Source organism: Miscanthus floridulus, chromosome 16 (genome assembly GCF_019320115.1).
Source record: "Miscanthus floridulus cultivar M001 chromosome 16, ASM1932011v1, whole genome shotgun sequence".
Classification (NCBI taxonomy): domain Eukaryota; kingdom Viridiplantae; phylum Streptophyta; class Magnoliopsida; order Poales; family Poaceae; genus Miscanthus; species Miscanthus floridulus.
In genome coordinates this window covers 64,980,975-65,005,811 of record NC_089595.1, presented here as the reverse complement: position 1 = coordinate 65,005,811, position 24,837 = coordinate 64,980,975, and positions in this window count along the sequence as shown.

Below are 24,837 nucleotides of genomic sequence, written 5' to 3'. Positions count from 1 at the left end.
AGCTTCGCGACCTCCTCATCGGCCTCCTCGTCGTCCTCAGGCAAGACATAGCCATCACTGATGGCCTCGAGGTCGACGCCGGCATAGTGCGAGGAGATGACGGCTAGGGCGCGCTTGACGCCTGCATGCAGTGCCCCCCGGAGTCGCTCGCGCACTTGACCGTTCAACACAACCAAGCGGCTCCTAAGGGAGCTGCCCGACTGGCCCCCCTCAACCTCTGGGGCCTCGCACACGATACAGGCGGCACCCTGCAGCGTGTTGTGCTCCCTGATCTCGGCGTCGAGCACCGCCTGCACTATGCCAGAGGCCTTGGTTACCCGGGTGACCTCCTTCTCCGACTCTGCGCCAAAACAAACAGAACGGGGTTAAGCGCAAAGGAAAACAAGCCAAATAGGGGTAGAGGCCTATGGGACTCACCCTCGACTTTCTCTTCCCAGCGCTAGGCCTCGACTCGAGAGGCCTTGGCTTTCTCCTTCCAGCCCTGGACCTTGACCCGAGAAGCCTCGGCCGCCCTAGAAGCCTCTTGCTCTAGCTCTGCATCACACCAGGGAGTTAGGAGTCGAACGCAAGAATAACAAGTAAAACGAGGGGAACAGGACTCACCCTCGACCTTTCCCTTCCAGACCACAGCCTTGGTCCGGGAGGCCTCGTCCACCTTGAGGGCTTCTGCCATGGCGCCTTTCGCCAGCAGGTGCGCACCCTACTCTGCCCCCAGCTGCCCAGCAAGGGTCTTGGCAGAGGCCGTTGCTTCTTCAGCCCAGGACCTAAAGGTGTCCCGATCGCCGGACACCCGGGTCAGCTCCTCCTCTAGCTCCTTGACCCACGCCGCCAAAGGGGTGACCTGCTCCTGAGCCACCACTGCCTCGGCCTTCATATCAACACAGGGAAGGCGGAGGTCCTCCACCTTCGTGCTCCATGCCGACAGAAGCTCGTTGGCATCGGCGAGCAAGCCCTTCTATCGCTGGAGCTAGTCCCAGACGTCCCTCTCCCGTCGGCGGAACAATGACTTCCCAAGGGACTAGGCCTCGAGCTCCTGGATAGGCAGAATAGGGGTCATTCACTGCGAGAAAACTCGGAAAAAGATGACACCACGTGAGAAAAGAAGGCGTGAACCTAGGCGACCCCTGGCAGATCGTCAGCCACGACGGACAGCGCTGTCCGCAGCGACCGCTCCGCCAGCTGGTGGTATTGCTCGAAGGTGTCCTAGCGCCCCCCTCGGCCACATCCTCGAGGGCGAATAGAGGCTCCACCTCAGGGTCGTCCCGGCTCTGCCACAAGACACGCGGATGATCCCACCCATGGGGCTCGGGTCGAACCCGCACGAGGGCCGAGCTTCCCTCGCCAGGGGACGAAGCTGGCTGCTCCATGGTGCCGGCCGCCTCGGCATCCGCCACCTCCTTCCCCCAAGAAGTATTGTCAGAGGAGATCGAATGGACCTCCACTTCCCGGGTGCTTTCCTGCAACGGCGGTGGGCCTTGGACCGACGGTGGTACTGAGGCTTGCCCCATCTCCGCCTCCACTTCCTGAGCCGTCGGCTTCGCCACGCTCACACTGGCCCCCACCACCCCAGCCGCAGTGGCCTTGGGGGCTCCGGTCCCCACCACTTCGACCTCAGTGGTCCTGGGCGCCCCATCCTCCATCGCCTCGGCCTTAGAAGCCCGAGGGGCCTCTGTCTCGCCCCCGGTGGCTCGGCAACTGAGGGCGCCTCGGCCCCATCTAACTCACGGGCCTCGACCTCACAAGGCATAGGCTCCTCCTCCTCCACTTGCTCCATGGCCACCTCGGCCGCCTCCCCTTGGGCGTCCGGCTCCTTCGGGTCGGCCCTGGCCAAGGCCACGCCGTGCTGTATGGCGGCCTGCACCTCCACCACCTATTGGGCGACAGAGCCCATGCTCACCTTGAGCGCCTAATGTGGCGCTAGGGCGGGCACTTCCAGGTGACACTTCCGGCTGGAGGTACAGATTCACAAAGTCAGCATGCGGCCAAGGGATGAGCGGGAGGTACTGCAACTCCGCTGAAAAAACACTCGCCTCGAGCGGGGGTGCAGGCACTTCGACACTGTGACCCTCCTCTGCAACGGCGGTGGCGGCAGTGGTGGCGCGGCCTCCGTATCCGCTGGTGCCAGCCAGCCCTCGCCGGATCCTGCCACCTGCTCCACCTCTGCCATCGAGCCCATCGGGCTGACGGCGCGCTTTCCTAACGCCCGTGCCTCGGGCGTGTCGGCCTTGGCCTTGGGGCAGGCGATCGTCGGCCCCAAGGCGTCCTCTCCTCCTCCTCCTGGAAGCGCCGGGCTACTCGCCGACGCCCTGAGCGCTGTCTCCCTGACGTCAGGGAGATGATCCAGGGGACCCCACCCCATCTTGCTCTCGTCATCTATGTCCGAAGAACCCATCGATAGTGACGGTGTTGGAGACGCCTCCACTAGGAGACCGTCCTGCCTCTGCCGCTGGCGGTGCTTCTCCAGCTCCTCACGCTCGAGGATCTTCCTCTTGTGCTTTGCCTCCACGGCGTCCTTCCGCCTCTTCTGCGCCTCAGCGTGCTTCCGGTTCACCACCCGCCGCTCTGCGTCCTCAGGAATGGGCAGTGGGGAGGCTCGCACATCCCTCATCCCCTGTAGGAATGGCGAACACAAGTAAGGGAACAGGAAAACGGTGAGGAACAAGGAGGCCTGGGGGGCGCAGCAGCGCATGACTTACCAGAGAGAGGTACCCCTGCGACGGGCGCATCGCGATAGGGGTCAGACCACCGCTCTTCAGCCACCCCTCCACCGTCTCCCTCACCTGCCGTAGAATCTCCTCATCGGAGAGGGAGAAGGCGGACATCCGGATGCCCTCAATCGGCTCATCTAGTCTCATGTCGAATATGCGCCGCCGCCGAGCCATCAGCAGTAGCACCCTCCGGTGGTGGAAGGCCGCCATGACCATAGCCGCCGTAAGGCAGCGGTCCCACAACCTCTCTAGGCCCTCCAGAAGCGGCTGCAGCTTGGGCTGATCCTCCTTCGAAATGCTGTACCTCCACTTCTTCGGACAGCTCTCCACGATCCGCCCGGTGTAGGGGGGAAGTTCGCCGTCGTCGTTGCGGAGGTAGAACCAGCTGGTGTACCAGCGTCGATTGGTTGACGCGAGCTAGGCCAGGATGTAAAGGTGCTGCCGGTCCTGGCGCACTTGGAGAGTGTAGCCGCCAGCCCTTACCGCCTTCCTCGTGCCCATCGCGCCCGCCGGCTTGGTGGTATGCCCTGCCCAGAAAAGGTGGAGCCACAGCTCCCAATGGGGGGCAATCCCCAGGTACCCCTCACAGACGACGACAAAGATGGCCGCCTATGCGATGGAGTTGGGGTTGAAGTTGTGGAGCTCCACGCCGTAGTAGTGCGGGAGCGCCCGCATGAACTGGTCTGCCGGTAGGCCGAGACCGCGCTCGTGGAACGACACGAAGCTTACAACGTAGCCATCGCGTGGCCTTGGCTCCGGCTCGCCCGACGGAGCAATCCACTCTAGCCTGTTGGGGTCGGTAACTGGACAGAGAAGGCTGTCATCGACGAGCGACTACAGTGTTTCCATGGACACGTCGAATGGATCCCAAGGATCTGCCGGGAGGATGATGGGGCCGCCGGCCATTGCACGGTGGGGAATGCGGTTGCGGTGGTAAACTTTGCTCTGCCTCTCCCGCTCTCCCTCTCTCCCTCGCCCTTCTCCCTTCTTCTCCTTGGCGCTCTCTGTTCCTAGCAACGGCTTGAGGGCGGCAAAGGTGAATGCAGGCAAGGTAAGGAGGGGAGGGCGAGGCTCATTGCGTATTTATGCAGGAAGGGCACGAAATAGGCGGGCGACGAAATCGGGGAAGTTTCCCTCAGATCCACCACGGTTAATCCAGATCCGATTTAACCTCCCACACACCGACTTTTTCCTTATTAATCACGTGGACAGTTATGTCCCATCCGCTGATACAATGTCACGTCCGACCGCAGCAGTGGCAGGCGCCATTCTGCCTCCACGAGAAAATCGCCTCAAAAGGCGCGCCTGCCGTTGTCAAGCCGATGCGGGGGGAATATCCCCCACCCGATTCCTTTCAGACGAAGGAACTGGGCACCGAGCCCGTTACGGTCTAGGGGTTCGAAGGCTGGGCCCCTGTGGGTTTCGACAGCCACCCCAGGGCAACAGAGTTAGGGACGACTGTGGGCGAGCCCATACGGGGTCGAGGCCCAAGCAAGCGAAACGCTTGGGACGCCCTAAGTCATGTCTGAGACTAGCAGGGAGGTCTCCGAATGGGATCCCACCATAGGGAGGCATCAAGCCACCGGGGCCCATCGAACGGCCCTGGCACCCACTAGAGAAGCCCTCTAGTACTTTTGGAGTGCGTCTCTGGACCGCTAGCCGACCCCTATCGAACGGGGCATGGGCCTCCACTTGGACTTACCCGATAACAGCTCACCGGAAGTGTCACCGCTCGTGCCCACCGAGGGTAGCCTGGCATATTCCACCCCTCCTTCCGAATGAAAAGGATGCACGAGGGTCGCACAAAAAGCTAGGGGAACTCCTAATCACCCTCTCTCCATGTAGAGGCTCGGGGGCTCTTCCTGCAACCAAACCGAGGCTTAGCGACCCGAACTCGCACTCATGTGCTCGGTAAACGCAATAAGAACCCTCGCATGACGTGAGGAAAGCCCCTGAAGGAATAAATCCACTCCTCCAGGGCCTCAGGGGCTACACCCGACGGGTGTGCTCGCGCGCACCCACCGAGGCCTTGAGTACGAAACACCATCCTGCCAGGAGCTACTATGAGCCGAGTCTTGTCAAAACCTCAGGGAGAGCGCTCACACTCTCCCTAAGGCTCAGGGGCTACTATTGGGTACCATAAAAAGGGGTCCCCTAAGCAAGAGCCCAAGCTAATTGGTTAGACCCTTTTAAAAATCAAAGCCAAGAGACAACTATTGGCTTAACCCCAACCATGTCCGAGGCCACCAACTCTCCGCCTCGATCGAGGCCTCGCACGAGTGGCCTTGGACGGTCTACCGATTCTCCATCCCGCGCGAGGCCTCGCACGAAAGGCCTCGGACGAGGTGTCGATTCTCCGCCTCGCTCGAGGCCAGCTTGGCAAAACAACCCCATCGCCTCCGCCTTGGCCAATCTCCCTGATAGAACGTCATGCCCAATCAATGTGACCAACCACTCCCACAACATTAGCCGGACAACGGCTCGACATGGCGGGGTGGCCGACGAGACGCAAGTCACATCGAAGCCATGCTATCCAGGACAGGACAGAGTAGGGGTTACTGGCCGCTGTGCTCGGTACTGTGCCCACGATCGACGCCCACACTGCACTATGCTACCTAACCCCTGCTCCAGGAACAACGCGGCGTGGGGAGTCAAGTCTGGGCCACTATAGCCTCGGAATCAGTGTATGGGATCAACTGCTCCCTCCACGCCTCGGTAGTCTACCTCAGGGTCTCGGCAACCTTGGGATTTGCGCCCGCCGAGCCCCCCATGATGGCTTGGCCTCGGCACCAACTGAGCCTCGGCTCTTCACATGGTCAACACACAGCAACCGACACGTTGCCCGCCTCCCACGTCGCACAGGATCGGATGTGATCGGCGCATTGCTCCAGCACTTCAAGGGAAGGACCACTCCATCGACCATGCCACCACAGTAACAGGCTACAGGGCTCGGACCTGCCGCCTCTGTTCGCACGATGCCATGTAGCTAACACATGTATCACCCCTGTCCCCCCTTCAACTATAAAAGGGAGGGACCGGGGCTGTTTCTAGGGGGACTAAGGGGATAGACGAACACACACTCGACACTCTATAATGTGCATGCTTCCCCGCTGCCTGAGATCAACATCTCAAGCAACCCACACCGCTCCACGCAGAGACCTAGGACTAGCTCCCTCTCTCGCCCTGCTTGTAACCCCCTACTACGAGCATTTCGGTGCAAGGAATACAAGATTGATCTCTCAGTCTGGACGTAGGGCACCTATCGCCTGAACCAGTATAAACCTTGTGTCTCTTTGCATCACCATCTGGGATTAGGGGCACGCAGTACATTTTCACTAGTTGGTTGAGGACCCGCCGTAGGGAGTCTTTTTCTCTAATTCTATCAAGCATATCCCTTGCTTCACTAGTAGACAAATGAAGGAAAGCTCCTCTAGAGGCTGCATCAAGGGATTCCATGGAGTCCTTGCTAAGACCCATGTAAAATTTTTGAAGAAGTACAGGGTCTTGAATGGCAAGGTTTGGGCCAGAGATGATGAGTTCATTAAAATGATCCCATGATGTACCAAGAGATTCTTCTTCTAGTTGTCTAAAATTTAGAACCTCTTTCCGAAGGCTAACCACTTTAGAGAACGGAAAGAAACGTAAACAAAATTTAGAGCATAACGTTTCCCAATCTCCTTGCATACTTCCTAAGGTTTGACTGTACCAATGTTTAGCTCTTCCTGTCAAAGAGAACAGAAACAACTTCCATCTTAAGGTCTTGTCAGACATGCCAGCGATACACAAGCATGGACAAGTCTATTCAAACTCTTGTAGGTGTGAGTATGGGTTTTCGTTGCCTTCTCCTGAGAAGGATTTATCCCGTATCAATTTTATAAAACACGGGCACAGCTCATAACCAGGTGTTATGATAGGCTCTGAAGATTCTGGTGGCTTTAGGCTTGTGCTCATGGGTTTAGCATATTGATAGATAGGAGTGGAATCTATGCTAAAAGTAAAAGTAAAAGAAAGAATAAAAGATAAAAGGTTAAGCTAGGTTTGTAGTTAATTCAGCAACCGTTTCCCCAGCAACGGCGCCAGAAAGCTTGTTGGTATATTTAACACACACAGATAAATGCACAAGCATACAGATACCGCTGTAGCTTTCTCCTAGAGGTATTCCAAGTATCATATTGTAACAGAACCATCCAATTTATAAGAGCATAAGTACAATGGCAGCCAACGAAGCAGTCGCACTATCATACTTGAGCCCATATAAACCCGGTAGTCCATCGAGTACCACGAAGGGTCTCGATTAATCGCCAATATACAACCAAGATTGTACATGATTCAACATACATGCCACATGTACATAGAGTTCACAAATACATTGCCATACATCAGAGTATGATTAAAGTTATTACAACTCAAGTTCAAATAAAGTAGTAGCGGAATCAAATATAGTTTGAAACTAACATCTCACACCATTGTTCAAATACTTTGCTAGTTTATGATCACAACCCACAAAAGCATGATAGATGAGTTAATTAGAAGCGCCTTGACCGGAGCCTACTCCTCGTCCACAGCGGGACAGAAGCAATTCTTACAATAGCCATGAAAGACTATGTTATCTGTAACAAGTGGGAAATAAACCCTGAGTATAAGAAGGTACTCAGCTAGACTTACCTGTCATAAACCAAAAATAAAGTGACTCCAAGGATCATGCAAGGCTTTATAAGTGGAGCTAGCTTGACACCATTTTGCATAAAAAGCCACAAATTCAGCTATACATTTTATAATTCGGTCATCAAGTGAATTATAGCTATTCATCTCTGGATTAGCAACTAACCTATGCCAAACATGTGGTATATCATTTAGTAGCATAACAATAGTAACCATATGTCGCAGAACCGACCAATTTATAAGAATACAAGTACAATGGCAATCCGCAAGCGGTCGCACTGTTATACTTGAACCCATATAAACCTGGTAGTCCATCGAGTACCACGACGGGTCTCGATAAACGATTTACAACAACCAAGATCGTACAGGATTCAACATACATGCCACATATTACATAAAGTTCACAGATACCTTTCATCATCAGAGTACGAATAAAAGTTATTACAAACCGAGTTGGATAAACAAAGCGGAAGCAAATAAGTTCAAAGATAAAGTTTCCAACAGAGTTTGATACAGTGCCAAGCCAGATCACGGTCCACAAAAGCAAGGATAGGAATTAATAAAGAAGCCTGCCCAAGGCTTACTCCTCATCCACAGCGGGATAGAAGCAACTCTTGCAATAACCATGATACACAGTGCCATCTGCAACAATGGGAAAATAAACCCTGAGTACGAGAAGGTACTCAGCTAGACTTACCCGTCATGAACCAGAAATAAAATGACTCCAAGGATTATGCAAGGCTATATAAGTGGACGTAACTTGACAACATTTTGCAAAAAAGGCAACTTACCCATTGTACAATTATGATTCCTTTATCAAGTTAATTATAACTATCCATTTCTAGATTAGCAACTATCCTGTGCCAAACATGTGGTATATCATTTAGAAGCATACAATAGTAACCATAGCAGGTATTGTAATTCCATTTTCATCCGAACCATCATGTTTCATAACACAGTTACTACGATGTTGGGACTAGCCAAGTTTCTCACTATCCGGGAGAGACAGCGATTCGAATCGATTTCAACCAGCTAGGAATTTATTCCTAACACAAACCTAGGTCTACCAGCCACGATAGCCTTAGGTCACCTTTGGTACAACTCCGGTACACATTTCGTGGTTCCGTACTACACAGCACAATCTGGAACACCAGATGCCAGGATGCTCAGGCCAAGCCTACCCTTGGGCTCAGTCTGATCGTTCCCCGGAAGGAGCGCACAACAGAACGATTCCCGGCCTGAGTTGAATTACTTGGCTTCGCGGTCGGAACAAGTTATCCGGCCAGCTAAGTGAGAGGCATGCGTTCAATCTTGTCAGAAGCACCAACAATGGTATGGTCCTTAATCGACACAGACGGGGATAAATCCACACCCAAGACCTCCATGTCTTGTCGCTTCTCTATCGACTTCCCGTCCGGTCTCGATTTACTTTTACCCCATGGTTCTTGTTCCACGATAGCAAATATAGCCAACAGTGCTCCGGTATCCACCTATATCTCGCAGGTGACAGGACATCACCCGACTTCTACCGGTCTAAGCATGGCTAAGCATATATATTCGATCCTGGACCTATACCGGTTAAAGGTGTAATATTAGGACAAGGAATGTACATGCATCAAGTGGTTTCATTCAACTCTTATAACCTAATGCATCAGTCATAAATACGTAAGTAAACATTTGTAAATTACTGGGAGACTTATAATGCTCCGGGGCTTGCCTCGTAGAAAGGAAGTAGGGCGGTGGTCAAGACACTCCGGAAGCTCTTCAGTGTTCTGCTCCACGCCTTCGGGAGCTGCGGCTTGCGGATCCTCCTGCTGGTTCCCTTCCTCTGCTTCTTCGAATTCTAGCAACGTGATCTCTTCCTCCGATCCTAGATGCATGAGTATGGCAAAAGTATTACGAATGCATATATGTTAACACGTGCATCATGTTCATTGAGTAGGTGCATATCTCTTCTCGGTTATTTAATTATCTACTTCCATAATGCATCGATTATACCATAAAATAGCAGCTACTTGTTTCACTCATAACTGGAGTTCTACAAATCCAAATCCAGTGATCTTGGACTTTCTGGAAAGCTTATCAAATTCTCTACAACTTTGTTATTAACCATTTTTATAGTCACATCAGTTTCAACATGCAACTCATCACACTCTAGAATCAGTCCGGAACTATTTAATATGCAATATAAAGTAATAATACTTCTACTTCATGTAATCATTCAAAATTTGACAACATAAAATCTACCAACAGTTTAAGCATACTAATTACATTTAATGTAATATAATGGTGAAGCCCAAACTATTTATTTAGTTGCCTTTATTATTTTATTTAGATATCTAGGTTAAATAATAAACATATATCAAATATACTTCATAAATTCTCAAAAATTTACAGAGCCTTACTAATGCTATCAAAGGACTACTATAAAAATTTCATGTCATTTTACTAAGTAGAACATTCTATACAAAAATGACAAGGAAGCAAGGCTTGAAATAGCATAAAATGGAAAATCCTATTGAAAAGTGTCAAGCAACAGATTTCCTATTTTTCTTAACATCCATATGGTACTAGGATTACCTCCAACAAATTTCATGAATTTTGGACTCATAATTAATTTATGAAAATTTATGCAAAGATTAACTAGTCATAAAAGAAAAATCTATAACTATAAATTTACACATGCACTGATCCTCAAATTTTTACCAGAGTTCATACATGACAAAAATAGCTTACCACAAAAATTTCATAATTTTTGGAGTACAGGAACTCTAGATATAAAATAAACAAATTTGAATGCATTCAAAAGCACATTTCAAATCCCTATTTAAATCTCCAAAAATTTCTACTGTACAAGTCAAGAACATATTTTTCCTAAATACTACACTTCCTAAGGAACACTCACAAATTTATTTCACAATTTTAGGAGCTATCAAACTGAAGATACAAAAATAACAAAACACACTTGAATCTGGAATTTTTGAACTATCTTTAATTCCTAGAGTCGCTGACAGCAGGGACCCATACGTCAGTTGGACCCACCGGTCAGCGAGACCAAAACAGAGCAGCGGCGCTGCTTGGCACTGCGTGGCTACGGCTCGTCGACGGCGAGCTTCGCCGGCGGTGACATCTTCACCGAGCAACCTACTCGACCTGGCGCGTCTAATGAACCAGTTGGCCGGCCCTATTGTCGACTCTAGAGATGACGGCGGCGGTCATGGCGGAGCAGCGAGGCTGGACTACGGCGGTACGCCGGTAGAGGCCACGGCGAGGCACAAAGGGGCGCGGACGAGTATCCCTGGGCTCAGGCAAACCTAATGCGCACGGCTACGCGGTCTATGGTGGAGGGACACGCCCCAGCCACGGTGACGGGCGCAGCGGGGAAGCTCCGGCGAGCACTTGCATGGCGTTGGGGCTTACCGAGCTCAGTCAGCGGGCACGGGAGGAGGCAGTGGGTCGCTGGGGATCTTGCGGTGCTGCTGTGGTGACGAAAGGTGGCTCGGTGCGAGTTTACGCGGGCTATGGCCACGGCAGAGCTACGGGAGCTCGGCGGCTGCTGCGGCGGTGCTCGCATAGGCAAAGGCGAGCCGAGAGATGCGAAATGAAGGCGCAGACAGGAGCGGGCGGGTGCTGGCGTGATAATGCCACTCTCAGGTGCGTCGTGGCCTGCGCGGACAGACCGGCGGCGATGCGCGGCCGTTTCCCGCGCCATGCGGCGTGCGAAGCCTGCCGATGTTGGCCACCGAAACGATTCAGTTCGTCAGTTAAGTCCCGAAGTCGAGCCTGACAGCGAGTTTACACGGTGAATTATCTGCTAAACCAAAGCTCCAACGTGCAAGCGATCTACACGACTTGTGTAGTCCTATGTACCAGCTACAACTTTGGTTCAAGTACCTCATTCTAATTCGCAACAGAAACGGAGTAATATCACCCCAAACATCGGCTGTCAGTCGGTCAGTCAATCAACAACTTAGAAATTTTGTTAAGTGTTGCAATGAGTGTTTTACTGATTTTTGTGATCCAATTTCAAACATGTTAGGAGCTGAATCAGTCAAAGATCCAAAAATCAAAGTTGTTCCTTATGTCAAACACTACAACATTGCTTTAGTGAACTCCTTCATGCAAGGTCTCTAGCACCTGGTTCCACTTTAGTCAAACATGTCACTTTTAAATGATGAAACACATCAAAGCATGGCTTAATGACCAAACTAGCCCTAGCCCTAAATACCAAAGTTGTTCATGATGATACTCTAAGCATGTTTAAGCAATTTGCAAGGTCATTTAAGCATTTCATGTAGTAGTCACTCATAGAGCTATTTAAAGTAATCACATGAAATATGCCTTAAAGACTTGATTTAGTAAAGTGACTTTCATGACCATGTTCTAATTGCTAACCCAAGTGTGGTTACATGTTTTTGTGACTCACTTCTACCAAGTACATGTTTTCATTCATGATCATTTGCATATACACATGGAAACATGAAATAATAAGAATGTTGCATATGTTTCAATTGAATGTTTCAATATCAAATGCTTGTTTATGAATGCTTTATGATCATGCTCATTTTATGCAAGTCAAGTTATGCAAGGCTAACACTCGAGGTGTTACAGCCCCTCCCCCTTATAAAAATCTCGTCCCGAGATTTGCAAGACCTACCATTCTTGGAAAAAGGCGGGATAAACTTCTCGTAGATAATCTTCTCTTTCCCACGTAGCATCTTGTTCACTATGATTGTTCCACACCACCTTATAAAACTTAATAATCTTACTCCTTGTCACTCTCTCCATCTCTTCTAATACTCGAATTGGCTTTTCTTCAAAAGTTAAATCCGATTGGAGCTGCACGTTGGTGGGTGCAATCGCTTCTTCAGGTACTCGGAGACATTTCTTTAAATGAGAAACATGGAACACATCAAAGATTGCACTCATCTCTGGTGGAAGTTGTAACTTATACGCAACCTCCCCTTTTCGTTCCAAAATTTTGTATGGCCCTACATATCTTGGGGAAAGCTTCTTTTTCATCCCAAATCTTTTCACACCTTTCATGGGTGATACTCTCAAGTATACATAGTCACCCACTTCGAAAGTTAATGGTCTTCTTCTTCTGTCTGCATAACTCTTCTGTCTTGATTGAGCTGCCTTCATATGTTGTTGGATGATACGTACTTGCTCTTCGGCTTCATTGACAAAATCAATACCAAAGTACCTCCTTTCACCGGGCTCAATCCAATTCAATGGGGTTCTGCACTTTCTGCCATACAAGGCTTCAAATGGAGCCATTTTGATACTTGCTTGATAACTGTTGTTATAGGAGAATTCTGCTAAAGGTAACCATTTCTCACATGGACCTTTTGAAGATATAACACAAGCTCTAAGTAAATCTTCTAGGATTTGGTTCACTCGCTCTGTCTGTCCTGAAGTTTGCAGATGATAAGCTGAACTTCTGATTAGCTTGGTTCCCAAAGCCTGGTGTAAGTGCTCCCAGAAACAAGCTATGAACTGTGGTCCTCGATCTGAGATTATGGTCCTGGGTACTCCATGCAGTCTCACGATCTGGGAAACATATATCTCAGCGTATTTCCCAACTATATACCGTGTGTTCACGGGTATAAAGTGTGCTGACTTGGTGAGATGATCAACAATGACCCAGATTGAATCGTGACCTTGTGGCGTGGTTGGAAGGCCTGTGATAAAGTCCATACTGATTTCCTCCCATTTCCATCCTGGAATAGGCAATGCCTGAAGTAATCCAGCAGTTTTCATATGGACGGCTTTTACTCTACTACAGTTATCACACCTAGCAACATAGGCTGCGATCTCTTTCTTCATCTTAGTCCACCAAAAACGGGTTCTTAAATCTTGATACATTTTACTACTACCCGGATGGATAGAAAATTTGGATGAGTGAGCTTCTTCTAAAATTTGATTCCTTAGCTCACGGTCTTTTGGTACTACTAGTCGGTCCTCAAACCATAATACACCTCTTTCATCCAATCTAAAATGTTTGTTTTCTTGCTCTTGCATTTTTCTCTTGATGTGACTTATCCCTACATCTGTCTGCTGTAGCTCTATGATTTTGCCCTCAAGTGAACAACTGATTATGATATTGTGTAGTACAATAGGATGTAGCAAGTTGAATCCATCTTCCAACAATGCTTCCATAGTGTTGCAATGGGACTTCCGACTAAGTGCATCAGCTACTACATTTGCTTTACCCGGATGGTAATGCACTTCTAAATTATAGTCCTTAATCAATTCTAACCATCTTCGTTGTCTCATGTTTAGTTCTGGCTGGGTAAAGATATACTTGAGGCTTTTGTGGTCAGTATAGATATGACATACATTACCCAACAAGTAATGTCTCCATATCTTTAATGCATGGACAACGGCTGCAAGTTCCAAATCATGTGTAGGGTAGTTGACTTCATGTTTTCTCAATTGCCGAGAGGCATATGCAATTACTCTCCCTTCTTGCATAAGCACACATCCTAAACCTATTCCCGATGCATCACAAAATACATCAAAAGGCTTTTCAATGTCTGGTTGTGCTAACATAGGTGCTGTAGTCAACAAAGTTCTGAGGGTGTGAAAAGCTGTTTCACATTCTGGTGTCCATTTGTACTTCTCATCTTTCTGAAGTAGTCTGGTCATAGGCTTAGCTATCTTTGAGAAATCTGGAATGAACTGACGATAGTATCCTGTTAACCCTAGAAAACTCCGAACTTCATGAACCGAAGTTGGGGCTTTCCAATCCATGACCTCTTGTACTTTAGATGGGTCTACTGAGATTCCATCTCTTGATAAAATGTGACCTAAGAAAGGTACTTTGCTCATCCAAAATTCACATTTGCTAAACTTGGCATATAGCTTATGCTCCCTCAGTCTGGATAGGACAATCCTCAAATGCTCTTCATGATCTGACTCATTTTCTGAATAAATCAATATGTCATCGATAAACACGACCACGAACTTGTCAAGTTCGGGCATGAATACCGAGTTCATCAGGTACATGAAATAGGCTGGAGCATTTGTTAGTCCGAAAGACATAACCAAATACTCGTATAAGCCGTACCTAGTAGAGAAAGCAGTTTTAGGTATATCCTCCGGTCTGATCTTTATCTGATGGTAACCTGATCTCAAGTCAATTTTGGAGAATACCTTTGCCTTCGCTAGCTGATCGAACAAGATGTCTATGTGGGGCAATGGATATTTGTTCTTGATGGTCACCGCATTGAGTGGTCTGTAATCTACACACATTCTCAGTGACTTATCCTTCTTTTTCACAAATAAGGCTGGACATCCCCACGGAGATGAGCTAGGTTGGATAAGACCCTTGTCCAATAGATCTTGCAATTGAACTTTAAGTTCCGCTAACTCATTGGGTGGCATTCTATAGGGCCTTCTGGATATGGGTGCGGTATCTGGCACTAATTCGATCTTAAATTCCATGTCCCTATCCGATGGTAGACCTGGTAATTCCTCTGGAAATACATCTAGAAACTCACAAACCACGGGGATATCACATATTGTGGTGGTTTGGATAGCACAGGCTAAATGTTGGGGTTCGAAATCACGGGAGAGTGGGACTAGAAAAGCATTCCCTCCCGTGGGTTCTCTCAACATAATAGTGCGGGTGCTAGTATCAATAAGAGCACCATGATACTTCATCCAATTCATGCCTAAGATTACACTTATCGACAACCCCGGCAATATTATCAAATCTGTTGTGTACTCCCTCCCTTGTATCAAGATGAGTACATTTTTGACTATCTTTTTGGTAGTAACAGTTCCCCCTGCTGAACTTATGTTAAAACCCCCTTTGCTTACTTCAATTATTTCTTGATCATGTCTAGATGCAAATGCTTGACTCATAAATGAATGAGAAGCTCCTGAATCAAATAAAACAATAGCGGGATGCTTGTTGACAAGAAACATACCAGCCGTGACAACTTCTCCGACGGGCACTTCCTCCACAGCGGTATAATGCACTTGTCCCTGACGTGCCCTGGCATTCACCTGCCTCTGATTGTTCTGATTCTGGTTGCTATTCCTCTTGGGGTGGGGCATTCCTTGGACCAATGACCCAGTTGGTTGCAGTTGAAACATGGTTGATTACTTCTGAATCCGGTGGAGCTGTCCTGATTGCCATTTCCTTTTGGTAAGGCAATAGTGAATGCCTTACGGAATGGTTTCTGTGGCCTATTATTCTGAGCTTTCGGTGGTGGAGGCCTAAACTTGGGTGCAGGTGGACAGAATTGTGGCCTAGTTGTGATAGGCACTTTTGACTGGAAAGATCCGGATGCACCGGCCTCATATGCTCTCTTGCGACCTTTTGCAACTGCATGCATGTGGTTGTGGTTTTCTTGGGTCAAGGCATCACTAATAAACTCATTGTACGTGGCACATCGAGAATTTGCCATAGTTTTCATCAGTTTGGTACCCAAACCTCGCTTGAAACTCTCTATCTTTTTCTCTTCAGTATCCACGAAACTTGGAGCATATCTTGACAAGTTGTTGAATGCGTACATATATTCTGTGAGTGACTTTGTTCCCTGAGTGAGCCTCATAAATTTGGCTGCTTTCATGCGCATCAGGCCCGGGGGAATATGGTGTCCCCTAAAAGCCAGCTTGAATTGTTCCCAGGTCACTCGTGCGTTAGCAGGCAAGGATGACAGGAAATGTGTCCACCAGATCCCTGCTAGTCCTTGCAATTGATGAGAAGCATACTCTGCTTTCAGATGCTCCGTGACCCTCAACAGACGGAATTTCTGCTCAATGGTATTCAGCCACTCATCGGCCTACAGTGGTTCCTCAGCCACCTTGAAGATCGGAGGCTTCGTGTCCAGAAACTCCTTGAATGTACTGTGCTGATTTGGCTCGACCCCTGGTTGATGTGGGTGGCCACGAGCAGTGTTTTGCGCGATAAGGCGCAAAGCTTCTTCCATTGTCCTCTGGCTACCCAGGAACTAGGTAAAGAATTCCTGAGCAGACGGCGGCGGTGGGGGTGGCAAGTCATCATGGTTGCCATCTTGGCTGCTACTAGCTCCTGCACGGGTGCGCGTCATCTGCGAAGTTGCAACAATAAGCGATTATTGGTTGAGGTCAAGAGATTGCAGAGGAATTATGTACTCATGCCAAACTGAAATTACTGGAGAAAATTCTCAAAATCACAATAAAAACAGAGGCATAATAATTCATTCTCGCAACATGACATCACCAATTTGACCACTTATTGCGCTCATAACGCATGCAAATTTAAATCATGATCACCAACAAAGGACTGGAATAACATTGATGTTCAACCAAACGTGCGCTTAATCAACATTACATGATAGTCTGGTTACTAATGCCAAATTCGAGCTACAGGTCCATTACATGAATAAAGGTGATACATTAGTCCTTCCACTAAGTGCTAAGCGATCTAATCCTCATCATGATCACTATCGAGGTCAGACGCAGAATCATCTCCTTCCTCAGGTTCTACTTCTTCTTCAGGCTCCACTTCTTCTTCTTCCTCGTACCCTTCTAGATCCATTTCCGCGGCTCCAGGTGGGACATAAGGGTGGAGCTGATTGTTCAGTAGATGAACCTCTTCATGTAGATTATCGTTGTATTCTTCCGCATTGGCCAGCTGCTGCACTAGCTTAAACTGTTGAGCTCTTAGGACATCTTCCCTGGTCCAGGCTGCATTTCGCTGGTGAGTTAACCGAGTCATCTCTTCAGTGAGCCTCTCAATCTCGGCGTCGTGCTCCCTCTGAAGCTGACGTCAGTCCTCACGGGCATGACCAAGAGCATCAGACACACATCTAAGGCTACCCTCAACTCCATCTAACACTCTCATCATTGCGAACATGGCGCTCATGGCAGGGTTATCACTGTTCTGCCCTTCTACTGCACCAATCTCCAAAGATCTTCCTCTTGCCTGCTGCCATGAGTCAGTGGAGGGGTTACCCCTCGGAAAGACTCCAACCAAAGCGGCTGCCAGCTCCTGAGGAAAACGATCCATTATATCTCTCAGGATCCCAAAGGCTGCCCTGCCAGCTGCTTCTTCAGCAGTCCTGCCAGTTGACTCATAACACCAGCCTGTCCACTCAGAATCGTCACCACGAGGACGAACAACAGCCTCCACAGTAACTAAGAGACCTTCTCCCAACTGCTCATTCGCCCAGAAGTAGCGGGGTTCCATTCCATCAGGATAGCCTACATGGCTGAGCACTCTCCACAAGAGTGTAGGCATCCCAAACTCTCCAAGGAACGTGTGACGTTGACGGGTACGTGGAGCAAGCTGACGGCTAGGAGCTCTACCTCCGGTGGACTTGCGAGCAGTCTGCTTGGTGCGTGCCATCTGCACCATTAACATGTACCCCTTGGTGAGACAATGCCATAATGGATAAGAGTTACCTAACCGAGTAAGAATTTTATAAGGGGAGGAACAATGTAATTATGTGAATGGTAATTTAACATGATGCATGCTCGTGCTGTACGTCCTCACAAACTTAGGAAAAATTTGTTTCTAACGGTAGACACGGTGGCATACATACGTTCTCTCATAAATAGCGTAACTAGTCGAGCTACACGTTTCGTTGTTAGTGTACCTGCATAAAATTTCATTTCAGCCCTAAACCCATAATGAAATATGCAGAATGTAATTGTAAATACTTCCATATATGTATACCCATACATATACTTCCACATCAATCTACCCGACAATAATTTAACCCACAATTAAATACGTACCATATACACATGCAAGCATGTATACATAGCCGTACCAAAGCTAACTCTTCCCGACCGCATGCTCACATCTTGCGGTCATACACTCATCTTACCTTGGCGTAGAGGCATTTGATCCATACATTACCACTCAAGTGAATGGCATCCATACTATAGCACGCCGTATGGACGACGAAGTAAAAACCCCCATGTTAGTACTTAAATAGCCACCTAATAGTCCTTAATTTGGGCATAAGGAAAGTGATCATTGGCACACTTTAGATTTCAAATACCTATTATATAACTAATAGTTGCTAGAGAAGGGTTTTTGGAAAACAAAAACTTTTGTTTTAAATACACTTGTGACAATTAACGTTGAATCTTGCTCTGATGCCAGCTGTCGCAGAACCGACCAATTTATAAGAATACAAGTACAATGGCAATCCGCAAGCGGTTGCACTGTTATACTTGAACCCATATAAACCTGGTAGTCCGTCGAGTACCACGACGGGTCTCGATAAATGATTTACAACAACCAAGATCGTACAGGATTCAACATACATGCCACATATTACATAAAGTTCACAGATACCTTTCATCATCAGAGTACGAATAAAAGTTATTACAAACCGAGTTGGATAAACAAAGCGGAAGCAAATAAGTTCGAAGATAAAGTTTCCAACATAGTTTGATACAGTGCCAAGCCAGATCACGGTCCACAAAAGCAAGGATAGGAATTAATAAAGAAGCCTGCCCAAGGCTTACTCCTCATCCATAGTGGGATAGAAGCAACTCTTGCAATAACCATGATACACAGTGCCATCTACAACAATGGGAAAATAAACCCTGAGTACGAGAAGGTACTCAGCTAGACTTACCCATCATGAACCAGAAATAAAATGACTCCAAGGATTATGCAAGGCTGTATAAGTGGACATAACTTGACAACATTTTGCGAAAAAGGCAACTTACCCGTTGTACAATTATGATTCCTTTATCAAGTTAATTATAACTATCCATTTCTAGATTAGCAACTATCCTATGCCAAACATGTGGTATATCATTTAGAAGCATACAATAGTAACCATAGCAGGTATTGTAATTCCATTTTCATCCGAACCATCATGTTTCATAACACAGTTACTACGATGTTGGGACTAGCCAAGTTTCTCACTATCCGGGAGAGACGGCGATTCGAATCGATATCAACCAGCTGGGAATTTATTCCTAACACAAACCCAGGTCTACCAGCCACGATAGCCTTAGGTCACCTTTGGTACAACTCCGGTACACATTTCGCGGGTCCATACTGCGCCGCATAATCTAGAACACCAGATGCCAGGATGCTCAGGCCAAGCCTACCCTTGGGCTCAGTCTGATCGTTCCCCAGAAGGAGCGCACAACAGAACGATTCCCGGCCTGAGTTGAATTACTCGGCTTCGTGGTCGGAATGAGTTATCCGGCTAGCTAAGTAAGAGGCATGCGTTCAATCTTGTCAGAAGCACCAACAACGGTACGGTCCTTAATCGACACAAACGGGGATAAATCCACACCCAAGACCTCCATGTCTTGTCGCTTCTCTATCGACTTCCCGTCCGGTCTTGATTTACTTTTACCCCATGGTTCTTGTTCCACGATAGCAAATATAGCCAACCGTGCTCCGGTATCCACCTATATCTCGTAGGTGACAGGATATCACCCGACTTCTACCGGTCTAAGCATGGCTAAGCATATATATTCGATCCTGGACCTATACCGGTTAAAGGTGTAATATTTGGACAAGGAATGTACATGCATCAAGTGGTTTCATTCAACTCTTATAACCTAATGCATCAGTCATAAATACGTAAGTAAACATTTGTAAATTACTGGGAGACTTATAATGCTCTGGGGCTTGCCTCGTAGAAAGGAAGTAGGGCGGTGGTCAGGACACTCCAGAAGCTCTTCAGGGTTCTGCTCCACGCCTTCGGGAGCTGCGGCTTGCGGATCCTCCTGCTGGTTCCCTTCCTCTGCTTCTTCGAATTCCAGCAACGTGATCTCTTCCTCCGATCCTAGATGCATGAGTATGGCATAAGTATTACGAATGCATATATGTTAACAAGTGCATCATGTTCATTGAGTAGGTGCATCTCTTCTCGGTTATTTAATTATCTACTTCCATAATGCATCGATTATACCATAAAATAGCAGCTACTTGTTTCACTCATAACTGGAGTTCTACAAATCCAAATCCAGTGATCTTGGACTTTCTAGAAAGCTTATCAAATTCTCTACAACTTTGTTATTAACCATTTTTACAGTCACATCAGTTTCAACATGCAACTCATCACACTCTAGAATCAGTCCAGAACTATTTAATATGCAATATAAAGTAATAATACTTCTACTTCATGTAATCATTCAAAATTTGACAACATAAAATCTACCAACAGTTTAAGCGTACTAATTACATTTAATGTAATATAATGGTGAAGCCCAAACTATTTATTTAATTGCCTTTATTATTTTATTTAGATATCTAGGTTAAATAATAAACATATATCAGATATACTTCATAAATTCTCAAAAATTTACAGAGCCTTGCTAATTCTATCAAAGGACTACTATAAAAATTTCATGTCATTTTACTAAGTAGAACATTCTATACAAAAATGACAAGGAAGCAAGGCTTGAAATAGCATAAAATGGAAAATCCTATTGAAAAGTGTCAAGCAACAGATTTCCTATTTTTCTTAACATCCATATGGTACTAGGATTACCTCCAACAAATTTCATGAATTTTGGACTCATAATTAATTTATGAAAATTTATGCAAGGATTAACTAGTCATAAAAGAAAAATCTATAACTATAAATTTACACATGCACTGATCCTCAAATTTTTACCAGAGTTCATACATGATAAAAATAGCTTACCACAAAAATTTCATAATTTTTGGAGCAAAGGAACTCTAGATATAAAATAAACAAATTTGAATGCATTCAAAAGCACATTTCAAATCCCTATTTAAATCTCCAAAAATTTCTACTATACAAGTCAAGAACATATTTTTCCTAAATACTACACTTCCTAAGGAACACTCACAAATTTATTTCACAATTTTAGGAGCTATCAAACTGAAGATACAAAAATAACAAAACACACTTGAATCTGGAATTTTTGAACTATCTTTAAAACCTAGAGTCGCTGACAGCAGGGACCCACGCGTCAGTTGGACCCACCGGTCAGCGAGACCAAAATAGAGCAGTGGCGCTGCTTGGCACTGCGTGGCTACGGCTCGTCGACGGCGAGCTTCGCCGGCGGTGACATCTTCACCGAGCAACCTACTCGACCTGGCGCGTCTAATGAACCAGTTGGCCGGCCCTATTGTCGACTCTAGAGATGACGGCGGCGGTCATGGCGGAGCGGTGAGGCTGGACTATGGCGGTACGCCGGTAGAGGCCACGACGAGGCACAAAGGGGCACGGACGAGTATCCCTGGGCTCAGGCGAACCTAATGCGCACGGCTACGCGGTCTATGGTGGAGGGACACGCCCCAGCCACGGTGACGGGCGCGGCGGGGAAGCTCCGGCGAGCACTTGCATGGCGTTGGGGCTTACCGAGCTCAGTCAGCGGGCACGGGAGGAGGCTGTGGGTCGCTGGGGATCTTGCTGTGCTGCTGTGGTGACGAAAGGTGGCTCGGTGCGAGTTTACGCGGGCTATGGCGACGGCGGAGCTACGGGAGCTCGGCGGCTGCTGCGGCGGTGCTCGCACAGGCGAAGGCGAGCTGGGAGATGCGAAATGAAGGCGCGGACAGGAGCGGGCGAGTGCTGGCGTGATAATGCCGCTCTTAGGCGCGTCATGGCCTACGCGGACAGACCGGTGGCGACGCGCGGCCGTTTCCCGCGCCACGCGGCGTGCGAAGCCTGCCGATGTCGGCCACCGAAATGATTCAATTCGTCAGTTAAGTCTCGAAGTCGAGCCTGACAGCGAGTTTACACGGCGAATTATCTGCTAAACCAAAGCTCCAACGTGCAAGCGATCTACATGACTTGTGTAGTCCTATGTACCAGCTACAACTTTGGTTCAAGTACCTCGTTCTAATTCGCAACAGAAATGGAGTAATATCACCCCAAACATCGGCTGTCAGTCGGTCAGTCAATCAACAACTTAGAAATTTTGTTAAGTGTTGCAATGAGTGTTTTACTGATTTTTGTGATCCAATTTCAAACATGTTAGGAGCTAAATCAGTCAAAGATCCAAAAATCAAAGTTGTTCCTTATGTCAAACACTACAACATTGCTTTAGTGAACTCCTTCATGCAAGGTCTCTAGCACCTGGTTCCACTTTAGTCAAACATGTCACTTTTAAATGATGAAACACATCAAAGCATGGCTTAATGACCAAACTAGCCCTAGCCCTAAATACCAAAGTTGTTCATGATGATACTCTAAGCATGTTTAAGCAATTTGCAAGGTCATTTAAGCATTTCATGTAGTAGTCACTCATAGAGCTATTTAAAGTAATCACATGAAATATGCCTTAAAGACTTGATTTAGTAAAGTGACTTTCATAACCATGTTCTAATTGCTAACCCAAGTGTGGTTACATGTTTTTGTGACTCACTTCTACCAAGTACATGTTTTCATTCATGATCATTTGCATATACACATGGAAACATGAAATAATAAGAATGTTGCATATGTTTCAATTGAATGTTTCAATATCAAATGCTTGTTTATGAATGCTTTATGATCATGCTCATTTTATGCAAGTCAAGTTATGCAAGGCTAACACCCGAGGTGTTACACCATAGCCGGTGTAAGATTTTCATATTCATCAGAACCATCATATTCCATAATCCAATTACTACGATGAAGGGGCTCCATCAAGTTTCTTACTATCCAGGAGAGACAACGATTTGAATTGATTGCAACCAGCTAGGTGGTATTCCTAACACAAACCTAGGTAGACCAGATCAGTGGTCACCTTAGGTCATCTTTGGTACAACTCAGGTCCAATTCATGGGTTCGATCAGCATCGCACAATCAGGGACACTACCGGATGCTAGGTCGATCATGACTCTAACCTGCCCTTGGCCTCACATTGGCTTCCTGCACATCCTTACTACCTCCACTATGCACACTCTAATAGAATGAGGCTCGACCTAAGTTGAGCTACGTCGCGGTCGGAACAAGTTATCCGACCAGCTAAGTGAGAGGCATGCGTTCAAAATGACAAGAGGGCCTCCAACGATGCGGTCCTTAATTGGCATAGATAGAATCACATGAGTCAACCTAAACATAGACTCTGCCTGGCCTCTAGTTACATTACCCCATGGTTCTATTCCACGATAGCAAATATAGCCAACCTACTCTGGTATCCACCTATATCTCGCATGTGACAGAAAATCACCCGACTTCTACCGGTCTAAGCATTGCTAGGCATATATTCGATCCTGGACCTATATAGGGTTAAAGGTATATATATCTGGACAAGGTAGTTCTATGCATCAAGTGTTTCCAAATCAATTCTTACAACCTAATGCATCAAACATCATGGACTCAAGTGATATTTTGTAAAGCATAGGAGGCTCAAAATGCTCTGGGCTTGCCTTTTAGGAAAGAAGTGGGTCGGTGGTCAGGGCACTCTAGAAGTTTCTCAATAGCTAGCTCCTCGCCTTCGGGAGCTACTGGCTGTGGTGTCTCCTAATTCTCCTCCGCCTCTTCTTTGAATTCCAGTAGGGTTACTCCTTCGGGCGATCCTATATTTATGAGCATGAAATAAGATATCATGGATGCGTAGATAATGACACAGATGATATGATAAGATAAAATGCATACTCGTAAGTGTCCCTAATAGTATTGTATTAAATTGATAACAAGATAAATTTTCTTTTACTGAGTAGGTGCATATCTCCTCTGTAGTAATTAAACAAATTTCCATTTAAGCAATTTCTGGATTACAAAACAGCAGCCACTTGTTTTGACCATAACTGGAGTTTGATACATCCAAAATATATGATCTTGGATTTTATGGAAAGCTTATAAAATTTTCTACAACTTTCTTATAATCATCTTAAGATGACTCAGTATCTATCCTGGTCAAACAATTCAATCTTTTAGATCTGTTCAGAGGACAAGCAAATCTGACAGCAGAATTTTAAAAGCTATAATTTTCAAACCATTAGGACTATGACCATGAAATTTTTGGACAATCTATATGAGTAAGTTATCTACAACTTTGTTATTGACAAGTTTCACAGAAAAGATCATTATCATCATGAATTTGTCACCACAACAGAAACTACTCATGCAGCCATCTAGTTGAATTATGAAGCAATAACTAACTAGCTGCCTATAACCAATTAATTCCAAGCACAACTACTAATATCAACAGATCATATGTGAGGTCAACAGCGGCGAGGTCAACGGCATTGTGTTCCCCACACTCTTGGGCATCGACTGATACCCTTGGTTAGCTCGGTGGATCACCGGAGCTACCTTGCCGGCGATAATGGCGGCACGACGGAGGTGCTCTATGGCGGGCTCGTCGTCTCCGATGATGATACGGTCAGGTGAGCATGGCTACAGTGTCAGGAGGTCCTAGCAGAGCTCTAGTGTTAGGTCTAGGTCATGGTGGAGCAGTGGTGTGCTCCAGCCACGTGCATGGCGGCGCACAGCGCACGGCGGTGAGGTCACTGTTCCGACAAGACAGCGGCCGAAGGCAGGTCTCTGTCTTCGGGGAAGATGCGGAAGTTCTAGACAACACGATA